Here is a 24,099-nt window from a genome sequence, read left to right as displayed (position 1 = left end):
TCCCTAGACCGTTGGATTAAAAGTCCAACGCTCTACCGACTGAGCTACCCGGGCTATTGAACACAAGCTAACCAAAGAGCTATTTGAATCCGAGCCGTTACTTTTGAGAAAGCTGAAGTGAATGAACAAATCGGACACATCACATCTCTACCTCTCTTTGCTCTCGCCTTAGTAACGGTTTTACAGTGAATATTCGATTTTGCTCCCGAGAGTTGAACTTTTTTAAGTATGAAAGGAAAATAGATGTTAGAACAATTAAAATTATTGTACATAGACTTGTACGCAAAAGAAGAAATTGTTGTTGTTGTTGTGTTTTTTTCTTTTAGATTTGGCCCGAGGAACGGAGCCTCATATCGCCAGTGCAAGAAGAAATTCTATCTCGTGAAAAGTTTGCGTTTTTCCTTCTCAGGCGTAGAAGAAAAACTTTAGCTAGACTTTATAACCTGACCGTCTCAAAAAAAAAAAGAAAGCTCAATCTTACGTTACTAACATGAATTATCGAATTTATAAACCTGTATAACACATTGCGAACCAATTACGAGAATTCTTCTTTTGTCGCTTGCCGCAAATGTGCTACGCTCCGAAGCATAACTCGAGAGCTGAACAAATGAATGATGTTAATTTTTTTCTATAAAATTAAACACAAGATATTAGATAACTCAAAGAAACAAGATTTGCAGAATTTGGTCCAGTGGTCTCTGAGAATTTCCGGCTTAGATTTCATCGCAGTCTTTTTAATATGTTAAAAACCAAGGATTAATTTCGGTATTTTTGAGACGAGTGTTGAGAGCATTTTCCATGTTAAGTAATGATTCATATTTTATTTAGATGTCTATAGTGTTAAAAAAACTTCATGACATCGAACTTTTAACTCATAAAAATATTGCCAATTATAATGTCTTAAATATGAGAACAAAAAATGGGTAAAAAGCATTACCATATAAAGGAGTTATTTGGCGTTACGATTCCCTGTAGCTGATGGAAAAAGTGAAATTTTCTAAAATTAATAATGCAAATATTAAATAAACATCCGTATCAATACAGAATTATTAAGTTCCATTGAATATTTAAAGACAAAAATCTTTTTAACGAAAAAAAAATCACCGCCCGAATAGGGACTTGAACCCTAGACCGTTGGATTAAAAGTCCAACGCTCTACCGACTGAGCTACCCGGGCTTGGAAATCAACGCTCGCCAGAGGCTATTTTATATTACGCGGTTAACCTGAACAGCTAACTTAGACACAGATAATTTCATCTAAGATGTATGACTAACGTCGCTCATGGAAATACTTATCGAAAAAAGTACATAGTCTAAGTACGTTTTTTTGGGTTTTTCTTTTAGTAAAGCACGTCGATCTTTACAAAAACAATCTATTGAACTGAAATTCACAAAAAAAATCGCTAATAATAAACTTAACAGCGTTCGTGAATTGATTTTTCTGGGTGATACATCAGTTGATCGATTCGTTTGGTAAATGTCAAATCACCTCCTAAAGCGGGCCGCAGGCTACAAAACGTTTGTACAAATGCGATGAAATTCGATGAAATTTTGTCGCTGTAAACACGATTTGCATAGTGTATGGCACTGCTTGAATGAGTGCCCAAACGGTTGGAGTAAAATCGGTCGGGATCGAAATATTTTGTACAAACCATCCTCCCAGCCGGGGTGGAGATGGTTTTTTTGGTTGCTGTTGCTGTTTTCGCCAGCAATCGTTTGTGTTCGCGTGAAAAATGTTTGTATAGTGTGTGGGCGAGCATAGATAAAACAATCGTCGTGAAATCATCGAATTTGTACAGGCCATTTGTGTAGTCTATGGCCCGCTTAAAGTTAGTTTAAAATTTACGATTAGAAATCGGTTTGAATCGGAATTTTTTGGAAGGTTTTTGCGTATAGGGGCAGCTTGTGTACTACCGGACACTTAAGGTTTTTGGGCTATAACTTCAAAAATACATTTTTGTAAATATTGGTTCCTTTACTGATTTGAAAGGTATAATATTATGACACTAAACTGTATTAGAAAAGAATTAATTCACCACATATTCATGTGGTATGAGGAATCATTTCTTGCGTGAGCTTTCATTACGTCGTATGGAACATCCTAAGAATTCACCGAAAACTGCTGCAGAAGTTATCAAAACGATTTCAAAATTTGTATTTCACGTATAGAATATGTTGTCCAGGCTACAAATATTCTAAATAGCAAGAAGTTCGACTAGGTTATGTCAGTTTTTGTATTTTTTTGCAAGAAAACTGTTTGTTTACATTTTGTTTCATATGACGTATTGAAAGCTCACGCGATTTTATGCTAGTTTTCACTCATTTCCATAAATGTTGTTCAAGGCCGGACACTACGAATTACTCCACAAAAGTTGTCACGAATGGCACGAAAACGTAGCAAAATGACTCAAATCACTTGCACAGATCTTGTGAGTACGAGTTTTCGAATACTGTTAATTCTATGATGCTTTTCGTGAAAGTTTTTTTGACAAACCAGAATGAAAAATTTGTTTCGAAAAAACCAGAGAAAAATTTTCTATGACCGACAGCAAAACTTGAAGTTTCTCAGAGGACCGAAATATTTTCGTCTATTAAGGGGGGGGTAGGGTCTAACGGGTAAAAAAAACACCATTTTCACGATTTTTTTCTAGAGCTACCGTTCAAACAAATGTATTCAAATTTTTTGCATTATACAAAGCATTGTTAAAAGAACATTTAGTAATTTTTTCGTAGAAAAATATTGAAAAATGAGCCGGTGACGGAGCACTTTCGAGGATGCCTTTTAAAAAACAGGATTTGCGGTGGACACTGTATCTCAGCACAGAATCATCTGAAATCAAAAAATCCGAGCAAAATATTTTTAATAGATGTTTTTCTGGACCCCAACGTTTTTAGTTAACTTAAAAAAAATTTTATGAAATTTTTGTGGGTGTTTGAAGTAAAAACTACGATTTTTCACGAAAAAATCCGCCATTTTTCACCTGTAAAATCTCCCCAAAGTAAAAAAAAACAAAAAAGAAAAACGTTGGGGTCTGGTATTTCATATGTAGAAAGTATGTTCCAAATTTGAAAAGAATCGGATAAGTAGTTTTCAAATGACGATGTCCACGGACTTTAAAAATGTGCTTTCGAGAAAAACGCGTTTGAAGTTTCTGCTCTTGCTTTCTTGCAGTATAAGATAGGAGGAGATAAAGGCCTATAATTTCTACAGTTTTGCTTCAATTGACTTGAAAATTTGACACAACATTCTTGAAATGTTTTACAATAAGAAAATAAAAAAATAAAAAAATCGATTTTTTGAAAGTGTTAGACCCTACCCCCCCCTTAATTCTTATCTTCTGCTGAGGGTGCTGTAGAGATGGAAAAATGAAAATTTCTAGATGAAATCATGTATAATTTTGAATATTTTCTTGCAAACAACAATAGACCAATCGCATTTTGTTATTTTCCTAATATAGTCGAAGAATAACCCATCAACGATAAAGTTTATGTGCATTTCACATTTTACAAGCCGAAAAAACTAACCACAATACAAATGCAAAGTCCAGACGAATTTCTCACTCCGTACTACTAACAAAAGCTTACGATGCCTATTATACGTTTACATTTACAGATTAAATAACCTTGTTTTAAATACCAGATCAGGCTGCTATTTACTTTATTTCGCGTTTTCGAAAAATCAATGTTGTCCGGCCATGGACAAGATCCCCTTACTTCTATTTTCTTCTCTCTCAATTCTCGGTTTGTTTACACTGATTTGCATAATGTACCGAACAACCGAACAAACTGTAAAAAATTATCTGCTTATTGTTTCATGTAGAAAAGTGCTCAAACAACATTAAAAAACATTTAATGATAGATCTGCATAAATCGGTATTCACCGGTTTGGAATAAGCTGATATTTTTTTCAAGATTTTATTCCATAGGAATTATTTACTGCCAACCTTACATAGGTACTAGTTGGTTTTGGTAATTTAAACGATAATCGAATCATTACCATACAAAAGTGGATAAACGATACCAAGCAATTTAACTGTCCCATTATCTGTGATCTGTTACAGAGGGCACCACCTATGCTGCAACCATTCGAGCACGCAACGTTACAACATGTCAGGATGGCCGAGCGGTCTAAGGCGCCAGACTCAAGAGCAATCTTGCCCACCCATAGTGGGTTCAATTCCAAGTAAGAGCATTCTGGTCCTCTCTGAGGGCGTGGGTTCGAATCCCACTTCTGACAGAATTTTTTTAATGAAAATTATTTCGCTATACCAGGGGCACAGCACATGTTTGAGATCGCTGGAGTTATTTTAACACGAATGAATGCCAGCCGAAGCAAAAAAGCTACCGCCGCCCGAATAGGGACTTGAACCCTAGACCGTTGGATTAAAAGTCCAACGCTCTACCGACTGAGCTACCCGGGCTTCTTGCCCAACCATCCAGCCCAAGGACGTACGAGTTTCCAGGTGCTTTAAATGGCTCCAGGAAACAAGTTAACCCGTTAGCAACTACCAGGATTACAGCAAATAACGGATGATGATTGGGCGAGATGTCAGATGCTTACCTGCAAAGATAGGAGAGAAGAGAGTTCAATGAATACAAATGTGGCGAGTTCGTAAGAGTAATTTCTATCAAAGGAAAATGTTTTTTTTTGCTAACACAGGTTTGTTAGTTTGAGAGTTTTTTATAAGAACATAAGTAAAAGGAATTCATTTCAATGTTAAAAACCAGTTCGCTTTATTTGATACAATTGCAAACAGATTTCGATGTGAAATCCCTCGACCTTGTTAATACGCATAAATATATTCAAATTTTCCACATTTTTTTTTGCACTTCATACCAGTCGGCGCAGCACATCCAACCGGTTATACCAGACTCTAAATAGGTAATAGGACAGCCTAGGAGCATCAGCGTCATCATCATCACCATCAACCACAACGACATCAGCACCACCAACTAACCATATGACAGGGGCAAATATGGACCAGTTTTTTCCAGCTCCAGCTTAACCTAGATCCATCCGATGCATCCGATGAGAAGTTAGCAGTGAAGTCGTCAAAAGGAATCCACTTTGTGTTTCAACAAGATATATTTCGCATGCGAATCAACTACAACGTATTGTCGATCATGCAAAATTCGTTCAAAACCATCAGATGATTTCGATTGACTTAAACTTTACATTTCATGTTGATTTATTTCAAACCTTTCAATACTTAAATGTTTGTGGGCCAATCTACAAAATGTTTATAGTCGGTTTGCGAAATTCGATATGACCCATTAGGTTGTCAAAGCCAGAACCTTAAAAAGGAATGTAAATTTGAAGGAGTTTTCACCGACAGTCTAGATAGCTTCCAAGAGAAATTTCCATGTTGGCATATCTTACTCCAGAACCGAGAAAACCGGTCCGAAGGTTATGCGAAAAAACTGCTTCAAGTTTTCACCTTTCTTTGCCTAGACCTCGTCCAACTTAAGCGATAGTAAGTGAAAACAGAAAAAAAACAACAGAGATGAGATTTTTCACACTTACGCTACCCTTTGTCGAGTCGATTGCTTCCATATTTCTCCCATTGACTGACAGAAAAGACAGTGTTTTGTTCCATTGCTGCCGTGTAGCGGCTTTATAAAATTGTTTTGTTTTTCTCGCCCACCAGCTTAGCTTAGCCTCACTTGGTTTCTTGCTCTCTGCTGCTCTGATGGTTTGATTCGCCACATTGATATCGATGTTTTTTGCTCCGCGGTAGGGCCAACGCAAAACACGTAGGAAAAATATACATGTTATATACATACACAGCGCTGCATAAAATGCAGAAAAAATGCAGCAGCAGCAGCAGCAACAGCACCTCATGCCGAGACACACGTTTTTTTCACAAAAGGTTTCGAGGAATTTGAACGGTTACTAACTTGACTTTGATTTGAGGAGTTATCTTTCCCTTCCAGATAGCCACTTTAAAGATGGTTTTTATTCCTCTATTTTCGTAAACCGAATGCTGGGCCCTACAAATATGGGAAAATCAATAAAGTAAGTCATACACCTGGTTTCCCCGCTCTGACGTTGATTAGCCGTTGTGCTTTTGTACCAGAAGTGCGTAACAAACAATCAAACAAACAAACGCAGTGAATTCCGCACAGATTATCCGCGTGATTGCACAGAACGATGGCCTTGCTGCGGGTAGTTAAATGTTTGCCTACGAAAGATTTGATTATAATTCTGTACAATTCATCGGAACCATTTGAAGTTTTTGACGATTTCTAATGGAGTAGATTTTTTTTATTATGAAGAGTAAATCAGCAGTAGACCCATGAGGAGCAAAAAGAGTCGTGAAATTTGATTCGGAAATCTGGGTAGGCTGTGGCCGAACGTGACGGTTGAATTTTTTTCAGGCAGAAAATTTTCAAGTCTTCAAATAGAAAAAATTGAATTAAATGAAAAAATTTTTAACTGAAGAAACAAGTGAACAAGTGAAAGTCAAATGGCAAGTTTTAAAAGTTTTAAAATATAAAAAAAATGTTGTTTTTCGGTCGACGTTAAGGAAGAGGAAGGACGCGCTCTACGCCATCCGGAAAGACAAGGATTTTTTTTCCGCAACATCAGTGTTTATTTTGCGATGGGATCTCCGATTTCAATTAAGATAAGTATTTTGTTTCGTTATTGTTTACTTTTTTTATGTTATTTTTTTTTCTTTAATTTGATCCATGATTTTCAAAATCAGCAAAGTAAATTTCCAGCATTTTTTTATTTTTCTGAGACTGCCCCCTGCTAGATGTATCAATTCAGCCTATATTAGGGCGTTCGTTTTATGCAGTAACTGCAACAAAATATCATTTTTTTTTTTCAAACGAAATCAAATTTCATATTGACCACTGACCATACTGACTGGACACTTGATTTCGTTTTCTGGATAATTTTTCCAACAGTACGCATTGTCGATTCCAGAGTGCGCATCGATCGATTTGAAGAAATGCTATCCCAGTTAGGAAATGCCACCTAACTTTAAAAATAAAACACGCAATTTCTACGATAAAATCGGGCTAAACAGGACCATTTTTCTTACAGGGCATTTATGTCAAATTTTTCGGGTTCTCCACCTGCCATTGGTATTGCGAACCTGCAAAATATGACAAAAAAAAATAGACAGCAAATGGTTGATTTTTGGTTCTAAGTGTCTTGTTGTCAGTGTGGTCAGTGTATTGACTATCTAACCATTTAATAAAAATCTATATGTTTCCGCGATCTAGCAACAATTATTCTATATTTCCTACTGTATCTAGAGAACAAGTTACTCTATTTGTTTACTGTCGATAGTATTTTTTTTTAAATTTTAGTGCAAAACACACTATTATTTTAAATTTAGGTAGGAACAGAAAAGCTGGCTTTCCTCGGGGTTCAGATTCAAATTAATAACTTAAAAACGCACTTTTTTGACCAATTTAGTTTTGTATTGATAATGTGTGTTGGGGTTTTTCAAGATATAATTTAATTTCACTGCGGCTTATATTCAACTGTGTTTTTTCGTTTTGAATACCTGATGTACATTTATTCACGATTCCTTCATTATACATGTACTGCAAATAACTGTCACATAATGTCGATGACGATCTTAGCAGGGCGAGGAAACAAAAAGTAGGTTCACTTCACATCCACCTAACCTCCAGGCGAAACGGAATTGATGTGGAGAAATATTCACGTAACGACCTTGAAGGAACGGCGCAGAACGGAAAATGCATGTCATCCATTAGAAGAACGATCTTTCGTCAGCAAACCGGGAGAGGAATGTCTACTGTACACTGAAAGCCTCTTTCTACCTTAAGGCGTCATTATCATGGTGTCTACTTATGGCAGTGGTTCCCAGAGAGAGCCTCATTACGAAAACTTGCTCGAAGTTTGATCGTTCCATATTCAAAGTTGATATCATCGTGCTGTGCCAAATGCTGAGACTACGAGACACTTGAAGAACGCTGCAGCAACGGAGTGAGGTAATATGCAAAGTGGAAATTAAGCTTCTGCTATACATGAGAAACAGGTTACGCCGTAGCGGTCCGTGATGGAATTCAACGTTTTTAAAGTCCCGGGTGCACCCCGCTGCTGGCCCTAACACCCGGTCGTATTCTGCTGTATATGGGAACAATTTTAGCTTCTACAAAAGTTTACCGAAACAACGACCGGCGACGTAAGGCTGCAAATGTTTACCTTCGCCGGTGACTCTGTTGCGGTGTTACTGGAAATTTATTGTTACTTGCTAAAGGAATTGGCGACCGGTAACGGCAATTAGCTATCTGTGTACTATTTGCACACTATCGCCAATTCTTGGCGAGTGAGGCGATTTTGTTTTTTTTTTGTTGAACCGGTTCATCGCTAATGCGGTTACCATATTAAATTTGAATTTTAATATTTCTTGGAGGTTCAAGAAAGTAAAATAATAAATGAGCTTTTGTTTATTGTGATATCATTTAAGTACATGTTTGTCACAATGAATTTCGAAGAAATTGAATAATTTTTGGTTTCTCCAAATCCACGGTTTCATCATATTCACGGTGAAATTTCTCGCGCAGTATAGAGCAGTGATGAGCGAACCGCGGCCCGCGATGCTTTTCTCAATTTGTTGTGCTTTAACTTTTTTCAACAATGGATTCCTAACAATCACAAACCAAACATTTAGGTATTAGGATTTTTTCAAAGCATAAATGCAATATCGTTTATTGTCAATAGAGTTAGGGCTAGGTGGGGTAATTATGAAAAAAATTTCTTCATTTGGCACACTCACAGCCACCATATGTTTATTTCTTATCATAAATTCTGAAAACCTGCCAATATTGAATGTTTCCGTGCTCTTCATCATTCTGTAGAGCAACTTTTATTTTTTGGGCGCAACCCGCGTCCTTGAGACGTCTGTTCATAATTACCCCGTCTGTTCATATTTACCCCCCTGTCTAGGGGGTAATTATGAACACGGATTACGGACTTGGTGTAAAATTTTTGAAAAGTAACAGTATTTATACGTTACATTTACCCATAGTAAGCAGTGTATGGTGATTTTTTACTTTAAAAAATATGTTCATAATTACCCCGAACGCTGTTCATATTTACCCCGAGACTTGTCTAATATGATTTATATGGTGTCAGAAAATGTCAATTCCACACCAATTAATGAAAATAATTAGCAGTAATAAGAAAATGGGTTGTTTTATAAAAACTCAATTCAATTCATGTATAAAACTTATAAAATAAACAAATGTAATCAAAATTTAAAGGTAAAACAACGCAAAAATAGCTATTTAGTGTTCTTTAATATTGATTTTTTCTATATTTTGTTTCGGTAGTTAAATTTTTTGTTGCATCTTTTCCGTTTTGGTTGGTTTCTTTTTCTTTCGTATCTTTATGTCGTTGCAGATCATTTTTATTTGATAGGACCTCTCCATACGTGTGAAATTTTAGGCGAGTTAGGCTATTCGATAGTTTTTACATCCGTTTTAAATGTTCTGCGCAGCAAACATCAAGTTTTCACTTAAATGTCGTAGGTTAGGCTTTTCACGTACGTGTGAAATTGAAGCCTATACATATACAGAAAATTCTTATTTTTTTTTTTTGAAAGATGGTTGGTCACAAAAACACCCATTAAAATCTTCTTGGATCAGTGAACAGTCATATTTTGCAAGGCTTGTCTATTCTGTATGATGGACTGTTTTGAAAAACATTTACACTAATTAATTTTTTTTATCAGCTGTAAATAATTTCACATTAGGAGCTCTATTTTCTTAAAACAAAATTATTACTGCAGAAGTTTTCATCACTAAACTGAAAGAGAAAATCTTCAACCAAAAGATTTTCATTTTGTACTAAATTTAAGAAAATGTATTTCGTTATATGATGTCAATTTTTTGAACCGTATTTTTCTTGTTGTATTTTTTTTTCTTTTTTGCCAATGATTGTTTGTTATATGATTTTAATCGCCGTAATTTGTATGATTGTAATTTTAATGGCATGTGCGAAAATGTATTTCAACAAATAAAGATTGAAAAAAGTAACTAAGTATAAAAATAAGACTGCAAGAAAATAGATTTTGGATCTTTGTTATCCGAATGTAACTCATAAACAATTATTCTTTGCTGTAATTCTAATGCTCTCAATAGCAGCACGTTGTCCAAACATACAAGAAAATTGAACTTTTTGATCTTTGTTTTGTGAACTTATTCACCTATTAAATTTATCATGGTTTTACATATATTTCACTGTTGACCATAGAGATTTAAGGTTTAAAATAATGTTAAATTTCACGCGGTAATGCACTTAAATTTTACTCGAGCAGCAAACCTTTTGTTAGAAAATGGCGAATTTTTTTTTAGTAAAATTAAAAATTTCTTCAAGTCTAGTTTATAACCTTGTTATTTATCAATACAAAAAAAAACTGGTTTTGGAAGGACGTAAAACCTTTATTCAGTGTTAGAAAACTATTCCTGGGATACAGGTTTTCGGTTTCGGTATTACCGGTAAAACTATCCGTACGCACCACTCACTAAACTTGAGAAAACATTTGACTGCATTTTTTTTTTCTATCAACAAAAAGCAAGTTCTTATCACTATTTTTTTTTAAACAAAATTAAGACTCGTTTAAAGGCTGATTTGGCTTTTTTCAAAATTTCTGTTTTATAAACATTTTTCACTCTTGAAGTTCTATTAAATTTTTAAAAAATTGTGTTCAAAACTTTTTTTTCAAAGACTGAAAAGAACTGACATAGCTTTTTTCTAAACCCGAATCTTATTTTTGAAGAAAAAAAATCAATTTCTCTAAAATTCAAAACTTAACAAATTGCGGACTTAATTTAATTATGAAATTTATAAAATTTGGTCCAGTAAGTTCCTGGGATAGTGTTGATTTTTTCTGGCTAAGGTTTCTTCACGGTCCTGTATTAAGATCATACAGAAGGGGGGGGGGGGGTATTTTTGTAAGAAATTTATTACAAGGGGAGGAGAGAGAAGGGGGTCTGGAAATGTTTGGGTAATAAATCGATGGCTCCCTAAGTTGATGAATAAAACATTTGACTATCAAAAAGCCAAAGAAATGTCAGGAAATGTGTGTTCATAATTACCCCATAGGACGAAAACTATGGGGTAAATATGAACAGTCATCTTTACATCTGTGCGAATAAAATTTTTCAAAATTCCTTCAAAATCCAGACAAAGCATCATTATCCGGATGTAAAACAGTTGATAACAACATTCTAGCTGGATTTCCTGTGATCAGATATTCAAAACATTGAACACTGTCCAAAACGATTTCCGTTCCACGGGGTAATGGTTTTTTAAAACATCTGAAATGATATCATAAGGATTTGAAAACAGATCGGAAACAGCTTAAAGCTATCAATCGGATGTTAAACTACCACTTTTGGAACTTTTTGTGTTCATTCATCCTCCACAGCAGCGCGTATGGCACTTGTTCGGAATTACCCCGTGTTCATAATTACCCCACTTGACCCTACTTTAATCAGGATACATTTCTCCTTATTATTTAACTCCTATCACTTTGAAAAGCAAAATCCATTAAAGTGAGTTGGAAGAGCAGCCAAAAATCGGAAGCTACTCATGATCCAAGGAATTTCGAAGTCAATTAGAGAAGTCTTTATTTTTAACCATGCTCAACATCTCAATGCAATGATCCAATACAGAATATCTATTTAAAAACGGTGTTTTTACAGTTTGTAGGAAAAAAAATCTAAGGACAAGTTTCAATCGTGGAAAAAAATCAATTAGTCAATTAGCGACTCAACGTTGAACGTTAAGAAGACGGTGATTTCTTTGAATGAATATTTTTCCCAATCTTAATTATCACTGTGGTAAGCTCCAGAAGATTTTGAAATTGAAGTTATGACGAATAGTATCATCGGTGTTATTAAGGATGGTGTAAGAACGAATGTTTGCCAAGAAGTACTATTTAAAAATTGAGAGAATTTAAAAACGACAAAGATTTAGTGATGTAATTTTTGTTTAAATATCGGGCATCAAAAAGTAGAGTTGAATTTCTGTTTAAACACGTGAATTCGTTTTATCTTTTTTTAAATTTATTTTCGACAAAAATTTGGAGTTATAAAAATTGGCCTGAAGCTCTGCTTATAATTAAAAAAAAGTAATTTTAAGTGCGGCCCGCTAACAAGATATCAAATTGAAATTGGCCTGTTGGTTCAAAAGGTTTACTCACCCCTGGTATAGAGCATTTCAGAAAGACCAACCAAGCATGGTTTACATTTCTCTCCAGAGCTGCTGTAAAAGGCTTTTCGAAGCAAATATTTCGATTAGTACTAACTACTACACGCTCCTTTTTTTTAAACTTAAAATGAAGTTGTTTTGCTCGAATTTGAAATCTGAGCTGGAATTTAGATTCAGAAATTGTTTGGAAATTCGAAAAAAAAAATCAAAATTCACAATTTTGTTGAGGGATTCAAAACGCGAATGTTCGCAGACTTATAATTTTCATTATTTACTCAACTTCAAAATTTCAGCTGAAAGTCACCCGTTTAAAGTAAAATTTCAGTATATTTAGCAATCTATATTTAATGAAAAAATTCGATTTTTATTGTAAAAATATTTTACATGATTTTAATTTTTTTAAATGATTTTTAAATTAAAATATTTTCTGATAAAAAACATGTATGTAACATGCAAATTTGATTTATTTTCATCGATGGTTAATATCTCTGAATTTGCCAAAGAGTTTATAAGATTCTGCTTATTTGATTGAGGCATAGAATAAGTTGTTCTAAAATTGAAGCCTTCCTTAAATAAGTTATTCGAAGATCGAATTAAATAAGCTAAGTCTTCCACACTTTTGAGCAAATTCGAAGATTCTAAATACCGATTAAATTAATTTCCTTATTTTGTTACTTAGAACTTAGTTACACAAATCACGTTTACCATTTTGAAATATTTTAGGATGTTTATCAAAATATTATTTCATACGAAAAACTATTTTTGTTTTAAACATTGAATGAATACTTAAATCAATGGTAGCAAAAGTATTGTTTTTTAAAGTATTTTTTCATTCATATGCATAAGCAAAAATATCATAGAAAGACACGAATGCCACAAATATGGTAAAGTATCACTAACAAAACTTAATAATAAAACATATCCCCCCTCCCTTGGATGAGATAAACTTTACAGTCGAAAGTTTGTGTTCTGCTGGTAAGCTTTGGAAAGTCACATGGGTTATTCAGTTGTTTTCATGGGCGGAATGAAATATTGCACGAGCCATCAAGGTATTTAAAAAAAAGGAATATGTACACACACAAATTTTGTATGCTGGAAACCTGCATGTTCCAGCATGATTATCCAGTAAAATTTTGCTGGAAAGACCATCAATCTTCAAGCAGATTCTCTAAAAACCTACCAATGTTCTGTTCATATTGATTTCTTTTGATTCGATTGCTTTTTATTCCTACTTTTTCAAAGTAAATTTTTTTCCATGCTTTGGTATATAAATAATTGGTTTATAAATGAATATCAAACAAAATTTAAGTTGACCATAAGTTTAACCATATCGCATGCTCTTTTTAAATCTTTCAGCGGCTATCCGGCAGGAATTTAAAAATTAAGTAAGGCTGTAAAATATGATACACATTGTCAACTTTCTTGTCAAATTAATACAAAACAAACTACTTATCGAATTATTCGCTTTAAGAGTTTTTCTATTGGACAACATCAAATTTCGAGCTCTTTGTTTTTAATCACCTAAAGTTATCTCTTAAAAACGACAATGTTCCGAATCTGACAGTTCAATTGTTGATTGTCTAGCAAAACGCATCAATTGCTGGAAAAATTTCAGCAAAAAAAAAACAACCGCACAATCGAAATTTTAATTTTTATACCAAATGATTTAAAAAAGGTCATCATCTGACATTACCTTGAAAAAAAAAAAATATTGATTTCAAAATGTCAAAATGTTTGATTTCTGAGGGTTAAAAACCGAAACTGAGCGCTTGGAGGCACCCCTAAATGAAGTCCGATTGAGTTGAATTTTTGCACATGTCAGTTTATTTGGGTCAATAATTAAAAAACCAAAACTATGAATAACAATGACTGGTTGCAGTATCTATCTGTTATCAAAATAGTATCAAATATGTAGTTTGGATTTTGAAAGGTTTTGAGACGTTTTGTTTTATCCAACTGAAACATTGTAAATCTTTAAGCTCCTTCGTATCTTTCACATGTTTGCAGCTCATGGACTGATCCAAACTTCTGATAATCACTTAAGACACATCTGGAAAAGATATCCCTACGATTTTAAATAGGATTCAGAGCTATGATTATGACCTGGCACTCCGGAAAATCATTCTTTCTCTTGGAGTTCCTTACCATTTTTTCTTGGTGAAAAGAATTACGACATTTTAGCAGAAAGATAAAGTTAAAATCCATAACAACATCCTTCCAAATGTACACTATCTACCAGTTCTGAGTAGATATGTGAGAACTAACTATCAGATTGTATGTAAATAGCTAAATCTACCAGCTGTTGAAATATTTTAGTGATAAACAGTTAAAAAACCCTCTACAGCCAAATCGACTTCACATTATGGATTAAACCAAAAATCTGTGATATGGAAGAGCCAACCATACGAATTATTATTTTTTTATCCGTGTGCTTCTTGCGTTTGAGCTTGAGCTTGCTATCAACTACGGTTCACCTACGGCCCATCCTGCCCAATGGCATAATGGTTGCACTCCGTGATTGGTTTGAAATAATCAATATTGCACAATGAACCAAATGAAAGGTTGCTTGGATCAAGCAACACAATCTCACTGTACAGTTTTGAGAATTTCAGACTTTACTATGAACCAATAACGACGCCGGCCAAGTCCGTGTAGTCGAAAGAGGAAGGCAAGTGCAGCACATGTGATTTTTAATACGTTTGCTTCTATCGAAAAACTACGCCCGAATCAATTGACCACCCCTAAGTGGTTTGGTGCCAGAATCCAGTGTATTTGAAATGGTTTTTATTCGCAACAACGATATAGGTAATTGTCAAAACCACTATATAACAGTTGGTTATTCATATTCATTCAATGTCGGCAACCCTACTGTTCTCTGCCCATGAAAGTGGCTGCGTTATCAGTAGCGCTGTTGTCTTTGGCAGAGGATGCGCGCCAGTGTAAATTTGTCCCTCGCAATCGAAGACAACTTAACCGCGCATACCGTCACCGAGACGGCGGTTCGCGGTGCGATAACGTGAACGTTTGCTTTAATAAACAATCAGTGTGTTTTTTTTTATTGCCGTCGAAAAACATTTCCGCGGTACCTCGGTAAAACATTCCACCTCGTCAATCGAGCAGCACATCAGCACACACATGTGTCAGGATGGCCGAGCGGTCTAAGGCGCCAGACTCAAGACTTAGTACAGTCTTGCCCACACTGAGAGTGGGTGATAAGTGGCACTACTGAAGAAGAGCATTCTGGTCCTCTCTGAGGGCGTGGGTTCGAATCCCACTTCTGACAGCAATATTTTTGCGGCGCTTCTCAAGACACTTTTTTATGTCATGCGGAGGGTACTCTGGTTGGATGCTCCAATTAACACACCATTCAGATCCAGCATAAACAGGGGACACTCACTCTCCCCTCTTCTGCTCAAGTGTTTGGTTGATGGATTTCTCGTGTGAATTGGGATATCGCATTGTTGTGCGGCCACCGAGGAGTCAATAAAATTCTTGAACTGAATGGATTTGATTACACACTCACTGTTAGTTAGTTGGATTGGAGTTTTATGGGTTGACTTTGTAGTTTAGAAACATACGCTTTGCCGTCTTTAACAGACAATAATAAATCGGAGAACGGGGAGAGGAGGTAGCATCTGGTTTGTGTTTATTGCAGCTGTTGCTGCTACTATCGAGTAGAATGCACGTAAGTAGCGATTCTTTGTTTGAGGCGCAGTTTAAGTATCGCTCAGCTAGGATGCTCCACGACTGTATAAATCAAAGAAGAATCAAACCGATGACTCACTTGAACTTGATTGATGCAATCTAGTGTTGTTAAGTGGAAGAATCTCTTAGTAGTAGCAATAAGGTCAAGCTGACGATACTCACTTAAGGCTTACTGGTCCCTTTGTTTTCTGTTTTAAGAAGCAATTGGTGTATGATAAACGATTGATCATATTTCAAGGTATTTTTTTTTGTATTGTGTGTTTCAAAGAGGTTTTCAGCATACAGTTGTATTAGGGTGACAATGGATGTATGGAAAAATTTCATGTAATTTTTGTTAATTGACCCAAAAAACAGACCTGTGCACTATTTCAGTTCTATCGGCCTTGATTTAGGGGTGCCTCAAAGTGCTCAAAGTTTCGTTTGTTTTGCTCCTCAAAGTTCGCCCAAGGGGGACCAAAGAAAATCGGAAAAATCAAAATTTTAATTATGATGTCAAATGACTTAACTATGCATGAAACGTCTAAATCTGGTGTTGTCTCTTAAAAAACTTTTTTTTAAATGAAAAATCTACTTTCTAAAACTTTCTGATTTTCCGAAAAATGGCCGGAAGTCTCAGAAAGTCGATTTTTGGCCAAGCAATTTTATCGAGATAACAACAGATCACGACGTTTCATGCATTTCTAAGCCATTTGGCATCAAAATTAAAAATTGGATTTTCCGGGTTTCTTTTGGTCCCTCTTACGTGATTTTCAAAATTCTTAAGTCGATTTTTGTCAAAAATATCTTTCTTTCAAGATAACACCAGATTTTGACGTTTTGTGCATTTTTAAATCATTTGGAATTAAAATTAAAATTTCCGTTTCTCGATTCTGCGATGATTTTTGAGGGTAAAAGAATCGAAATTTTGGTTGTTTTGAGACACCTTTAAATCAATTGCGCCAATCAATTGCGAAATTCGACATGACCCATTTGACTGCCACCCTTATTAGAAAAACCGACCATATAGATTTTGTTGATCAGCCTAAAAACTACCTGTGCTATGTTTCAGCTAAATTTGACTTGGTAAAGGGGTGCCTCAAAGCGCTTGAAGTTTCGTTTTTTTGCTCTCAATAATCAGAAAAATCGTCTTTTTGTAGTTTTTGTCATTATCGTATTATTTTGTCGTTTTTGTCAGCTTCTATTTTAAAATCTTTTGATTTTGACCTTAAAAGGTAAAAAATTAATTTAAATGAAACAAACATAAACGACAAAAGTGACAAAATTAAAAATGACAAAAATTTAAGGAATCCCTTTAACGTGAAACTAGTGATCTGATAACTTTTTAATATTATACCTTAATACATTTTTGACACAATTAATCTGCATTCAATTTCTATAGAGACTCCGCATGAAACCAAAAAGTTCTGCATGGAACCAAAAAGTTCGTAAAATTCGTAACAAAGCACGATAGGCCAAATTGATGCTCAATTTTTTTAAGGTACCGTAAAACGAGGTAACTTTGATCATCTGGTTAATTTTAATCAATAATAAATTTTTGCACATTATCATCAATAACTCAGACTATAGATTGAATTTTTGGAAATTGTTTTCTGTTAGTAAAAATGTAATATTAAAAATCTTAAAATATCTATATTTTCCAAGGCTTGCAAACAAATAGCATTTAGAAGCAAACGGGTTGTTGAATGTGAAAGAACAACTTTTTTTCTTTGTATATGTAGGGGAGAATGAGGATACTTGATCCCTGGGGATACTTGATTCCTTAGCTATATCTCGAAACTGGAATGTCTTACAAAGATCAAATGTTCTAGAAAAATGTGCTCAAATGAGCAAAATAATAATGCTTGTAGTTTAAAAAATTTTAACAAAATAATTGTTTGAGTAATTGAACTTTGTTTGGAAAATTTCACAAAATGTAACTTGAAGATCTTTTTTCATCACTTTAAAATGTTCCTTACATGGGAAAATTATGGAAAAAATATTTGTTCCAATGTATCAATCGTTCGAGCGTAAAATGAACTTCATAATGCCATATTTTCAAAGTAATGGAAAACTCTCAACTTTTTTCAGAAAAAGTTTTCTAAAATGTTGATTGTGGGTACAATTGATCCCCCTTCCAAACGGCATATTCTTCTTCTGAATTGATCGTTATGATTGCTGATTACGAAATTACTAATATTTATCCAAAAATTAATAAATATCAAACAATTGACTGAGGAAAGAGCAAAAATAATTAATTTTCTCCTAATTATAAAAAATAGCGCCTTTAAGTATGCAATGTTATTAGCGTTGAGACAAAGTTATAAAATTTTCTTCTTATGTCTGCTATAAATTGTGAAATGAGAACAAACATGACAAAAATAGTCAATTAACATTCTATCTTGGGGTTTTGTTTGATTTTTATACAAGGATTAGAGCTTCCTGAATAAGAGATCAAGTCTCCTTCAATAGGGGATCAAGTCTCCCCTAACTTCAGAAAAATCGCAATTTTTTTACTCCCACGAAAATGCTTCTAGTTCATCAACGAGTTCAAGTATCGTTCTAATTTTTAGAGAATAGAAACTTGAAGTTACAAGCTGTCAGTAAATGTCATAGACGGCGAGTTGCTAAAATTTTCCGAAAAGATATGATGAAAATAAGAAAAGGGGATCAAGTATCTCCACTCTCCCCTATGGTTATATTTAGTGCTATTTTTATAGTCATTCAGTGATAAATTTTTGATATTAAAAAAAGGCCATTTTTAACAGTATGCAGCTTGTATTCAGGGCTGGTAGCGGTTTGACAATGAAATAGTAGTGACTTTAGTGACCAAAATTTGAAAAAAAGTGACCAAATAGTGACTTTGAGGACCGAAAAAAGTGACCAAATTGTGACTATGTGAAACGAAAAAAGTAACTTTGAAGTACAAAAAATGTGACCAAATAGATTTTGAAGCAATTAAAATAGTCAGCCAAAGATAATTCTGTAGTTATCAAGTTTAATAAAGATGATTTTTGATCTGCAAAGTGTTAAATGTTCATTGGATTACAAATTTATTCCTTTTTGTATCATGAAAAACGAATTTAAGTCCACCGTATTTGATACTTCTTCGGCTTTTTGTCGAAGAAGCCAGTTATCAAACGCGCTTTTTTCTTCTCTACAGCATCTTGAACTTGGCCAGCAGCTCGTTTTTGTGAAGACTGCTGTTTCCTAACAGTCGAAACTCACTCTAGCATCGCTTGAGCTAGCTCGACCTCTGCCATATTACGGGTTTCGATGGCCTTTTTTAGTCGTGTGTTTGCTTCCAAAAACAATCTAAAGAATATAAAAATATCAAAGTTATTCTATTTGGGTACAATTTGTAAACTTAACAGAACATACTTTTCGGCAGTCCGTCTCTTCTCGTCCTCATTCTTTCGAAGGACTTAAAGCTCGGCTGACCAGATACTTTCAGAAAAAAGCGGAACATTTCAAACTGCCAAAAAAGCGGGACATTTAAGAAACTCTTTAAAAACAATGCTTAATTGAATTGCCAAACTTGTATGTATACCATAAGCCAAAGTTTTTTTTTAGAAAGTACAATAAGGTTATTTTTAACGCGGAGTGAATATGCTCAGTTTTTATTATGCGACTTCTATTTATACGTTTTTTTGCCATTAACACCGATATTTTCCACGGTTCTCGCAAACTAACACGTTATTTGAGAGAAATATTTCAAGTTCAACATGTAAACGGCGGATTTAGTGTAAAAACCTTTATGCAATAATAAATATATTTCAAATTTGTTTTAAAAAATTTTAAAACTCAAGAAAACTTCCATCAATGTATACTTTGGACAATTGAGTCGAAAAAGGAGGAGTTTAAAAGATTCTAAAGGGGTCTTAAAAGCTTCGCTTCGGTCCAAAACTCATCCATGATTTTTTGTAGAATTTTTTGTAGATATATCTTTTCGCATTGATAAAAAATAAATTCAATTGACATCTCTGCTTGAGCCTCGCGAAGTATTGCATGAAAAAGAGTCATGCAATACCTCGCTAGGCACCCTGCAGTGATGTCAATTGAATTTATTGTTTATCAATGCGAAAAGATATATCCCCATCCAACACCTAATAACTTTTTTTGTCTAATAAAATATGAAGTTACGGTCTTCAACAAAGTTGTTCAGTGGAAAATTTCATTAAGGAATTTTATAAATTGGCACAAAAAACATCAGCAGGCTCGGTTCTACAGAAGAAACAAAAAATATGTTGATTTTTCAGTACAAAATATTTAATTTTCCCATACAAACCTAAAAGTTCAAATTTACTCATGTAAACGTTACATAAAAATTCTACAAAAAATCATGGATGAGTTTTGGACCACAACGAAGCTTTTAAGACCCCAGGGTTTGAGAAATTCAAAAATGACCTCAAATCGACTCAGTCTAACGCGCAATTCAAATTACTCTTTAATTGGTTTATTTTCGGTGAAAAAAGTGACTTTTGGTGATAAAAGTGACCATTTTTCGGAAAATAGTGAGTTTAGTTACCAAATGATGAAAAAAGTTACTTTTTAGTGACTGACCCAAAAAAAGTGACCAAGTCACTGAAAAGTGACTCGCTACCAGCCCTGCGTATTGGAAAAATGGATTGGAACCCTATATATGAAAGGTTAACTTTGAAGGAAAAAAATTAAAATGGAAATAGTGGGAGGGCCAAGAGAAATTTCTGAAGGTTAAATTTCATTTGTATTTTGTAGCTCAAATTATTTAGCAATTATTCTTATTTTTGCCCCTAAATGTTTGCACCATTATAGTTCTTTTTCGATTATAAATGTTAAAAAAACGTTCAAAAGCAGGTTAAAATGATTAACTAGCATTTGTAAATGTTATGAAGGCGTTTTATATCCTTTATGATCAAGAAAACTCGTTAAAACAGTCAAAATAGAGACTGAACAATGTTACCCCAAAGCATCAAATTAAAATCAGAGACGAAATCGATTTTTTAATCAAATTTAAAGTAGTGTAATAAATTTCTGCAACCATGTTTTACGTTCATAAGGGTCCAGTACTGATTTTAAAAATGTGAAACATGCCACATTCATCTTTACAGGAAAAATAATCGAAAAATATTGAAAAAAGTGATCAATATTACCCCGGATTACGGTACTTGGAACGCACAAAAACCTTCTATGCTACTTGTTTAGACTATTTGTGTTTGTTCAGAAGCCCAAATCAAGCACTTTTCCCTCGAGTGCCTTTTATTCAGCCAAATGTACACTTTTCATGCATAACATTAATTAACTTTCGACTTTTGGTTATCTAAGACTCATAACTGCTTTCAAAAAATTTCATAAATTACTCAAATTACTGTTTAATTTCAAACTTTACGATTTTTCTAATTTTGCATTTTCTAAAAGTGAAGAATGGATATCCTCATTATGCTATGATTTTCGAGATTTGTAAAATTAAATCACTTATTGAAAGTAGAAACCGTTGAAGAGAGATTTTGAGACAATTTTTTTTTGTTTCTGAAAATCGGGAATTTAGTGAGATCATGCAGAAAAAAATCGGGGGAAAATACGGAAAATGAAAAATTGAATTGAGTAGCCACCCTGGGAATGATGAAAATTAGAAAATAAAGAATGTAATAACTAATAATTAAAATGGCAAACTGACAGAAATCACAACATCATTTGTGTCATTTTCTTCATTATGATAATCTTTGTCATTTTGGTATTTTTTTTTCATTTGTTCATTTTTGTCAATAATGTCAGAATTTTATTTTAAGTCTTTAAAATATAAAAAAAACTCTTCAAAAAGGAAAAAAAAAATAATAAACTCCACGAAGAACACGAAAAAATGCCATAAAAATGGATTAAAAAAAAACATTGTAAAATTTGTAATATCAAACTGACGGAAGGAATGACAAACTTATTTTAACAATTTTGAATTTTTTGTCATTTCAGATATGCTTTGCATTTTTGTTTTTTTTTCGATTAATATTTTTTGAATTTTGTCATTTTTTTTTTAATTTTAGCTCGTTTCTTGTCATTTTTCTACCGCTAAAGTTTGTGTCATTTTTACCTTTTGAAACATTTTTTTGTCATTTTTGTATTTTTTTTTTCATTATTAAGTTAATCTAAAAAGTCGAATTTGATTTTTTTATTTCGAAATAACGCCAGATTTTGACATGATATACAATTTGAAGTCCTCGGCATCAAAATTAAAATTTCAACTTCCCCGATTTTCTTTGGACCCTCAGTAAGTGATTGTTGAGGGTCAATGTTTTGTCTATGCTTTCAGGGTTGAGTTTGAAAAAAATACATTATACTGATGAACATTCTTTGGTTTAATCTGGGAACTTCTTTTATTTTATCTTTTAAAATAATCAGTAGAATATATCAAGCCAAAAAAATCTATCGGAATCGATCACTCTTGGTAGGATTGCCAATGTAAAAACCACAATGGGGCTTGGAATAAATAGATTTGTCTCAAGTTGCCATATTGTCGTCTGGGATTTTTTTTTTCAAACAAGTCCTATAAATATATTTCATTTAATTACATACGAAGGCACAACCAGCAGTCAGCCAGTTAACCCTTGTGGTTTGCCAGCAATTGGTATCGATTGCAACCCGTTTTCCATTGATTGCGATCGAGCGATGGAACTTGCGTAACCGAAAGTTGGTATCCGAATCTCAACGAATGTGTCACTGGTTCTTCGACACACATATTTGTTTTATCTTCTGTTTGTGGAAGGAAGGAAGCGACGTTCTGTCAATGATATCACGGCAAAGTGTGCAATTTGACCAGATAATATTGTTTGCAGAACCTTAATAAGGTCATCTTTTTTTTTCAAGTGATAGCATGTGATATATCGGTGTTCCGATTTATCAGACATGCTAACGTGATTCTTCCTTATCGTTGTTTCCACATGAACAGTTTATTTTTCAAGATTTTATAAGCATTACCCAACAACACAACTTTTAATCAAAATGTGCGAGATATCTTGAGGTTTATTGCAGACGATAGCAATCATCAATTGACCTTTTCAATCAAATCTATCGATTTCCTAACTGAGGAGGATCGACTCTCATGTTATTCACGTTTTGAAAACAATAACGAATGCCGAAACACTGCAAAACAGCAAAACATACATACTAATGCTACTTTTCCAGCAACTTTCCCAACATTCTCGACTGAATATTTAAAGTAAAGAAATGCGCTGTTTTATGTTTATAGATGATGGTGACTTCTAGTCAAATTCGAAGGCTTGATCTTTCCATGAACTCAACGATGATTATTCAAATGGATTGTTCGACCATTCTTTAACATGACCTGCAACTTTTCGTGAAGAAATGGGGCTTTCCACGTGATAAGTCCTTCCAATATGGTATTGAAGCTGAAAAAATCGTCCATTTTGTACGAGAGTAAACACTCTGTATAATATCCTAAACGCCTCAAAATAATTTAAAATCGTCAAATTCAGCTACATTGTGAATTTTTAGAGACAGGCAAAGAATCCTCCGAAAAATAATTTTTTTTTTGAACAATGGAGAACTGGAAGATAGTAGTTGAGAAACTCTGAGAGTGTACTATATCTACAGAAGGGTGTGTCGTTTCGCAACTTTTTTTCCCAAATTTCAAAACCCTGTGATCTAAAAAGTTTTCTTCTCGGTTAAAAAAAAAAACTACAAAATTTTTACAGATTTGACAAAAGTGACAAATGTGAAAAAAATGAAGAAAATGACAAAAATAACAAAAAATTAAACAAATTACAAAAATGACAAAAAAAACAAAAATGATAAAAATGACAAAAATAATAAAAAAATACAAAAATGACAAACATGGCAAAAATGGCAAAAATGACGAAAACGACAAAAATAACAAAAATGACCAAAATGAAGGAAATGACAAAAATGATAAAAATGACAAAAATTATAAAAAAATGAAAAAAAGACATAAATAAAAAAATGACAAAAAAGATAAAAAAAAAAGACAAAAATAACAAATAATGACGAAAACGACAAAAATTACAAAAGTGACGAAGATGATAAAAATGACAAAAATGATAAAAAATACAAATATTACAAAAGTGACAAAAATGAACAAAATGAAACAAAACAACAAAAATGACAAAAGTAAAAAAAAAATGACAAAAATGACGAAAACGACAAAAATGTGAACGACGAAAGTGATAAAAATGACAAAAATGACAAAAGCGACGAAAATGATAAAAATC

The 24,099-nt window shown here is 33.7% G+C and overlaps 4 non-coding genes across 4 annotated transcripts; 2 read left to right on the top strand and 2 right to left on the bottom strand.

The window, feature by feature from the left end:
- Window positions 1-1,104: 1,104 nt before the first annotated feature.
- On the bottom strand, window positions 1,105-1,177 carry Trnak-uuu (transfer RNA lysine (anticodon UUU)). Its single transcript has one exon. It is a non-coding gene; the product is annotated as a tRNA-Lys (tRNA).
- A 2,932-nt stretch (window positions 1,178-4,109) lies between these two features.
- On the top strand, window positions 4,110-4,237 carry Trnal-caa (transfer RNA leucine (anticodon CAA)). Its single transcript has 2 exons — window positions 4,110-4,147; window positions 4,193-4,237. It is a non-coding gene; the product is annotated as a tRNA-Leu (tRNA).
- Window positions 4,238-4,348: 111 nt separating this feature from the next.
- Trnak-uuu (transfer RNA lysine (anticodon UUU)) lies at window positions 4,349-4,421 on the bottom strand. Its single transcript has one exon. It is a non-coding gene; the product is annotated as a tRNA-Lys (tRNA).
- Window positions 4,422-15,338: 10,917 nt separating this feature from the next.
- Trnal-caa (transfer RNA leucine (anticodon CAA)) lies at window positions 15,339-15,482 on the top strand. The gene is made up of 2 exons: window positions 15,339-15,376; window positions 15,438-15,482. It is a non-coding gene; the product is annotated as a tRNA-Leu (tRNA).
- Window positions 15,483-24,099: the final 8,617 nt, after the last annotated feature.

The sequence above is a fragment of the Uranotaenia lowii genome, chromosome 1 (assembly GCF_029784155.1).
Source record: "Uranotaenia lowii strain MFRU-FL chromosome 1, ASM2978415v1, whole genome shotgun sequence".
NCBI lineage: Eukaryota > Metazoa > Arthropoda > Insecta > Diptera > Culicidae > Uranotaenia > Uranotaenia lowii.
Note: the sequence above shows the minus strand (reverse complement) of the source record. Positions and strands in the feature narration are given on the sequence as shown.